General features: G+C 33.8%; 1 protein-coding gene across 18 annotated transcripts in view; it reads right to left on the reverse strand.

Annotated features, from left to right (window-relative positions):
- The window catches only part of TCF4 (transcription factor 4), a gene marked incomplete at its 5' end in the record, with an annotated part of 345,132 nt that overhangs the window by 84,639 nt on the left and 253,311 nt on the right, over positions 1-7,182 (reverse strand). The gene's annotated exons all lie outside the window — the stretch shown is intronic.

A 7,182-nucleotide genomic window follows, 5' to 3' on the forward strand; every position in this document is an offset into this window, starting at 1 on the left:
AATAATGGTATTTTACCTATTTCTTTGTAAGTTCGAGCAAACTGTTGGGTGGGATGAAATAAAGATTCTTTTTGCCCTCTTGATCCAAATCTAATATCATTACATTTTAAAGAATAAAATTACATTCTTAAAAAAATCTTAAAAACAAACAAACAAAAAAAGGCAAAAACAGGGCATTATTTATCCACTGACCGACAAAGTTTAAGTTGGTGTGTGTCACCTTCCCTGTGGACAATGAACACCCAAGAAATTCTAGACTTATATTTAAAAGAACCATTATTGCCACCTGAACTACACTGGGAGGATCAGGGCTCAAATGTTTGAAAAATGACACTGCATGATTAAGACAAGGAGGAAATAAAGGAAAAGCACCGTTTTCAACCCAAGTGTTGGCAATGTTATACAACACCTCTTAAAAAAAGAAAAATCTTTTCTGTTTTTTGGGCCCCCCCCCCCCCCCGCCCTCAAGGTCTCCTACCCTCCCGGTTAGTAAGTAAACAGAAAATAAAAATCTAAAGTATCTTCATCCCAGATCGTTAGTCCTCCCTCTTTCCGATATATATCCACAGGAGAGAGTTGGAAAGTTGGCAGTCTGGGTAACTAAACAACTTCTAGTGGGAAGCTGACATCCCTCCATTCTGCTCAGGGAGGGCTGGTGAAGCAGGTACTGGAAAGCCTTACCATCCCCTATTATTTGCATATTAATTTCAAAGCTACATGAAAAACACTGTAGTCTTTTAATCACATCAACACACAAAAAGGCACTACAAAGTGAAACTACACTTGTTAAACATTTATCCCAACCCCCACGTCACACAAAGGAAGCCTAAGAAAAATAGCATCCGCCCTGCTCCTGTGCAGCTCAGCCTCCTCTTCTGAATTGTAATAACAGGTGCAGAAATAATAATGTGCTGGCCAATCAACTTTTTTCCTCTGATTTGTCAGTTTAGCTTAATAATGCCATTAGGAATGTAAACATTTCTGCAATTTATATTTAAAAGTCAATAAAATAATGGGGTACAGAATTTATCCTTTTTAATTTTTTAAGTAATACATTTGATTATTTTAATCACGTCAGTACTTAACTGGATGGGGTTTAAATATGCATGTAACATCAATTTAATTTGTTTTATTCGTTAGAAAAGCTATTGAGTAATACAGCATTATTCTCCTTTAAAAAAAAAAAAATAGCACACACATTCTAGGGAAATGAGAGTCCAAAGCACTTTTATGTTTTGTTCACTTCTTAGAGATGGGATTCCCGTGCCTTCCAAATGTCTCTCATTATGAGCGTTTTAAAATGGTAACCAAAGAGGTGAGAATCCAAGGCACACTCACACGATGGTTGACAATAAAAACAAGGAGTATTTCCATACCGTGGATAAACTTTATTGGGCTACAGTAATAGGACTGTGGTTGGTAAAGGCATCAACTATTTTTAAAATGGTGCGAGAGTTTTTCCCAACATAGCAATTCCCACTTGAACAGGATCATTATTGGTGTAGTCATCCAGTACTCTATAATTCTCACCCTTAGGTTTGTGGAGGTGAAAAAGCCAAGTCGAATGTTAGCCTCCACTGTTAACATCCCTACTCATTTTCAGGTCAGCTACAATGGAAGCAGCTGGAATTCAACTCTCCCCACTCTGTCCCACCAATTACCTCAACGTGCCCTCTCTCGAGATGAGTGTAATTTGGTCTCCAGGAAAGCACAGCGCTGGGTCCCCGGAGGATGCCAGCCAAATCCTGCATTTTTTTGGTGATGCCTGAAATTAGACCATCATCTACACTGCACCTCCCCTGACTTCTCAGGTGTGACCCACTCCTTATTCCACCTGGGGGAGGGAACAAGGGTGAGTTTTAAGGGTGTAGTGTGCCTTTTAAGTCAATTTGAATAAAATGCTGATTAGTTAATACAGATTTCTTTAAGAAATGAGGAAGATGAATTTGAATAAAGCTCGGATGAAATCAAAAGCATTATGGAATTTAAAAACAGAAATAGGAACTTTAAAATTCTAATCAGATTATGCTATTGCGACATAAATACACCTGCAAATAAAAGGCTGTAGTTTGGAAACTAATTCATGGATCTTCAGTATTGCAAAAAAGAAAGTCTATCAAAGTTTAGGTCAAGTAATACATAAGTCTCCAACCATTTTCAATCTCCAAACCAGTAAATTAAAACTGAAGAACTGTTCTACAGAAGAAAACACTGGTTTTGCTTAATAAAAAGTAACATCTGTTACACTTGATATGATAATGTACAAATGGATTATAGTTTTTCAAATGTTATGAAGTCTGCATGAAGTTTTCTAAAAATTCCACGAATAACTTTGTAACAGACTGCTTCACTTCACAAAATACAATTATTTTATAAAACTATCTCTTCCAATTTTGCCGCTATTATTTTCCCTGCTTTTCTGCTTTTTTTTTTTTTTAGGATTATACTGATTTTCTGAACACATTATAAATATTTTATAAATACACAGTTTTGTTATTTTAGTACTGAATAATTTTTATCACATGTAACTGTACCCTGTGTTACCTTAGAATTATGAGTCAAGTATCAAGGGCTAATAAATGAATAAAAACCTCAATGTACAAAAACTTAAAAAGACAAATCTAAAATTATTTTTCAATTATGTTGATCATGAAAAATAAGCTTTTTTTTTTTTTTTTTTTTTTTTTTTTAAAGTCTGATGATACTGGAGGGGAAAAAAATCCAGTGTGTGTTTTTTTGTGTGTGTGCCTTGGAATTCTTAAATACAAGACATGAATTTATGTTTGCTGTGCAGAACGAATACATGTCTCCACTGTATTTTCTTCCTAAGGTAAAAGTAAATCCGAATCTGAACCACTTTTTAAATGGTCACAACCATATCTTAAACATATATATTTTCAATGGATCAGAAATTAAGTCTTGTTTTTTTAAAGGATCTCCTCATGGTGGACTGCTGACACGTGCATGGTCATAAAGCGATGATACTAAAACATTTTTTTTTCCCTTAGACACAGCAGTGATAGAAGTTTGAAGGAGGATTGAAAACACACCCACACATCGTTCATAATAATGAAATAGGACAATGTCTACCAACGATGGTAAAACAATTTAAAAAATAATTTATAAGGTAAAAAAATCGCTTATCCTCAAGCCTAAGTGCTACAATTTTGGTAATAACAGTAACAATAAAAACAACAAAGCTACAACAACAACAAAAAGGCAAATAGGAATGTAATGCAAACCACATTTAGAGTGGAACAGGAAACAAACGATTCTTCAGCACAATTTCCTGTAGATCAGTTGGAAAGGTATTTAAGGACTGCACCAGCTATTAGTTCTTTTTTCCTGACCACTTTTCTCTCCAGTCCTCTTTCCCTTGTTCCCATGTCCTTTCTCTTAATTCTCCTTGAAACAATGCCATCACCTAGCGCTATGAGGATGCTTGTCAATTATCGACATTATATTCAAAACATTCAAATCAACCAGAAATCAGGGATTAAAGAAAATGAACCAAATACGTAACTGATCTGTATTTTCTTCCTAAGAAATTGGCCTCCCAAAAATGTTCAAACTGGCATCTGTGAATCTCACGCAGGGATTTTGGAAATTTAATCAGAGGCAGGAGAGCAAAATGTAACCACAACATCAAGATTAAGCGTCTGGTGAATTTTTACCAGCTTAAATCTAGAGAACAAAATCACAAATTTGTTTTAAGCAATCAAATACAGAAGAAAAAATAAAATTTTCACTGTTATTTTAAAATAGGTTAACTAAAATGTTTTGTATGTCAACAGTACCAAGTAGCTCATAAAAAGGAAGCTTTTCTTTTGAAATGTTTCTTTTTTTTTTTTTTTTTTTAAATCAGTGGGGACTTGAATAATTGCATTGGTTTTTGACCTAAGCAAATTTCTGTCTGTAAGAGCAACTAAACAATCATATTTAATTGTGATATATTTATACTGTCTTTCATTTACAGTCATGGTTCTGAAAATAGTATATGAAATATCATTTTAAAACACACAACATAATTTGCATACTTGAAACACTACTGAAAACTTTAAAACCTAGTGGCTACCTATATATGGCTGCCCCAATCCACTGGGAGGTCTTCAAAAATAGGGCCATATGTAAAATGTATTGAATAATGTTATTATTGCTGTTATTAAAATATTAACCATTTTATATTTGCTCTTCCTGTGGTAAATAGAAAAAAGATAAATACCTCCTACCCCAATTTTTTGCTTTAAAAATTTTAGGTTGTTGACTAAGTTTGTCTCTCATCTACAGGAAAACTTTCTTCCAAGAATGTACTCCTGAGAGATTTTGATATTCAACAAATGTTTCTATTTTTTCACCATAAGCAGGAATCACAAAGTTCTTTTATTTTTTGGCCTCAATATCAGAAATAATTAATATCCATTTTCATCTCTGAACTTTATGGGGTTGAAAAGCTGCATAATATGACCAACAGTCAGAATATAAACATGGAAAGCTCATTACCATTTACTTTCTGAGATTTGATGACTTGACAAATAACTATTTCAAAACAACTAGTTTGAAACATGGTTTGAAGCTTGTTAGTATAAAGCAAAAAGAGCAATTACAATAATTATAGGTTTCTCTATACGGTTTAACACATGCACATGCTGGCGAGGCTGATGATGTGATCTTAAATTACCATTAGGAGGGAATTTCGCCACTTTTGTTTTCAATTTCATTTGCCAGAGTTTTATCTTTGTGGAATTACCATATTTTTAGATATGTGCAATTCGACCAAATAATTATTTATCAAAATTCTTATTCAATGAAGATGTAAGAAGTTAAAAATTTCAAAATGTAGGGCAAGAACTGTACTTACTGTTGACCAGGTAATGCCTGGCAGTTCTTATGGCCTGAATGAGGATATACAGCGGCATAATTTGATGTAAGCTTGTATTCACACCCTTAAAAGAAACTGCACTGGTTTTCTGTGGGGAGGGAAAAAAAATCCCCCTCTCTCCTGTAGTTAAGAAGTAATGCTTTCAAATTTTTATTTAGCGGAGATTAGGATTCACTTGTATTTAAACCGCTAATGACTAAAGGAAAAAAAAAAAAATCACAAAATTACCTGGTCAAGTTCATTAAACTCTCACCTGAGGAGGAAATGAGTTTTTAAAATATCCTCTGGTTTACATTCGAGGTGTACTCTTTGATAGCTCTCAGGTTATGATTTTTTTTTTTTTTTTTTTTGAGTTTTGTTTCATGGAGTCTTCATTTCAGGACACACACTGTCCTTCACAGAAACCAGGAAACAATCTGTTTTGGGATATGGTCACAGGAACACTTCATAACTTAAGGTAACAGAAAATTTTCATTTTTTCTTTGTCCTAAAATCTCATTCATTATAGCATTTCTCTTGCTAGAAGTTAGAGGAAAACTGATTTTACAAATCTTATCGTTCAAAAAGAAGAAATCAGAATTGTTGTAACACTTGCTTGTGTTCTTCCCACAACCTAAATTCACAGAGTTTTGGAATGATTTTCCATTTTTATTCTTTTGTTTATTCACAGGGAAAACCTGCTTCCTCTGGCCTCTCTCAGTTCAGAGAGTTCAAACTGAATTTAAACAAGTAATTGACTTGTCACTGGGAAAAAGAAAGGAATTCAGTGCTATGTTGTCTTCAGAGGAATACTTGTGCAACAAATAGCTGACCTCAGTTCACTCCAGCAATTCAGGTTAGGACACACTTGGTCATCCATGCACATACACATAAAAATGCGTTCACAGTCCAACCCCAAACCCCAAACGGAACTCAAGAAATGTAAAGTCCTTTCGATAGGCATTTTAAACAATTAACGCATGGCATACACAATCTCCACAAGATGTCTGGCACCAAATCAAAAGCCGCTGAATGCAGAATTAGGGCCAGTACAATACACACTGTAGAATAAACAAAAATCTGCTTCCCTAGTGTATGCACGAAGGCATTTTTACAAATGGTATGGAACTGGCCCCTTGGAGGGAACACGTACAACTGGACTTTGCTGTCTGTTTCACAAAGCTAAAATGAAGAACTGGTAACCATCCGTGGTTTCAAAAGCTTTCTGCGTGTGTTCCAAATGGCTATTTTTTCTAAATATAATGTATGTACAATTTGCCTCTTTCTAGTGTTTGAATCAATAGATACACATCACCAGATTTGTTTTTAATAAACGCCTTAAAACAGTTCCTATAAATACATTTCCTGTGACAGAGCGATCTTGATTTTATGAGTACCATCCTCTCAAAAAAAAAAAAAAAATCTAACAACCAAAATATTTGGCAACTGAGAGGGCATATTAGTGATATGATGTCATATTCAGCATTTTCTTATGGTAGAGGCAACTGGCAAGCTGAGGGAATGGAATACATATTTTTAAAAATTCCTTTTGGCTAAAAGAGAGTAAAAATGCCCAAGCCTTAAAACTGAAATTTTGGCAATTCAGCCATTTAAGATGCAAAACTAACAATTAACATATAAAAATCACAGCATTGGTAATCCCTAAAGATAAAAACAATCATGGGAAGTTATATTCATTGTAATTCTCTTACAGTGCACAAGGGCTATAGAATCCCTGGATCTATTTTACTGCTTTAGAGACACTTTTGCTTACTGACCATGGTAACATCATTCATGAAATTTTCATCAACATTTCTTTAAAATTAAAGGTACTGACTATGCTATGTATGGGAATGTCTAAAAGGTAGTGGGCAAAAGTCTTAACTATATATGTATGAGTACCTAAAAATCGCAAACCAGGCACTTGTTAAAAAAAAAAAAAAAAGATGTTACATAATCCCAATCTTTATGCTTATAGATTTAAATATTTTGATTCATATACAATATAAATCATCTGTTTTCAAATCATATTTTCATTGCCATACTTAACTACTCTTCTAATAACACACCATTTTTTTTTTAAAATAAAAAAACCAGGAAAGTATTTTGAACTTTTGATGATTTACTGGTACTTTTCAAAATGAAAATAAATAACAATATTTCAACAGTTGCCCATTCAACAATTAACTTCTTATTAATCTTCCTAAACTGCACTCTCAAATACTTATGAATGTATATGCATACTAGTATATGCTGTCAGAAATAAGTGTTATGTATACATCTGTATGTATATATACTCACATGCATACATCACCACATACACA

Source organism: Sciurus vulgaris, assembly GCF_902686455.1.
Source record: "Sciurus vulgaris genome assembly, chromosome: 13".
Classification (NCBI taxonomy): domain Eukaryota; kingdom Metazoa; phylum Chordata; class Mammalia; order Rodentia; family Sciuridae; genus Sciurus; species Sciurus vulgaris.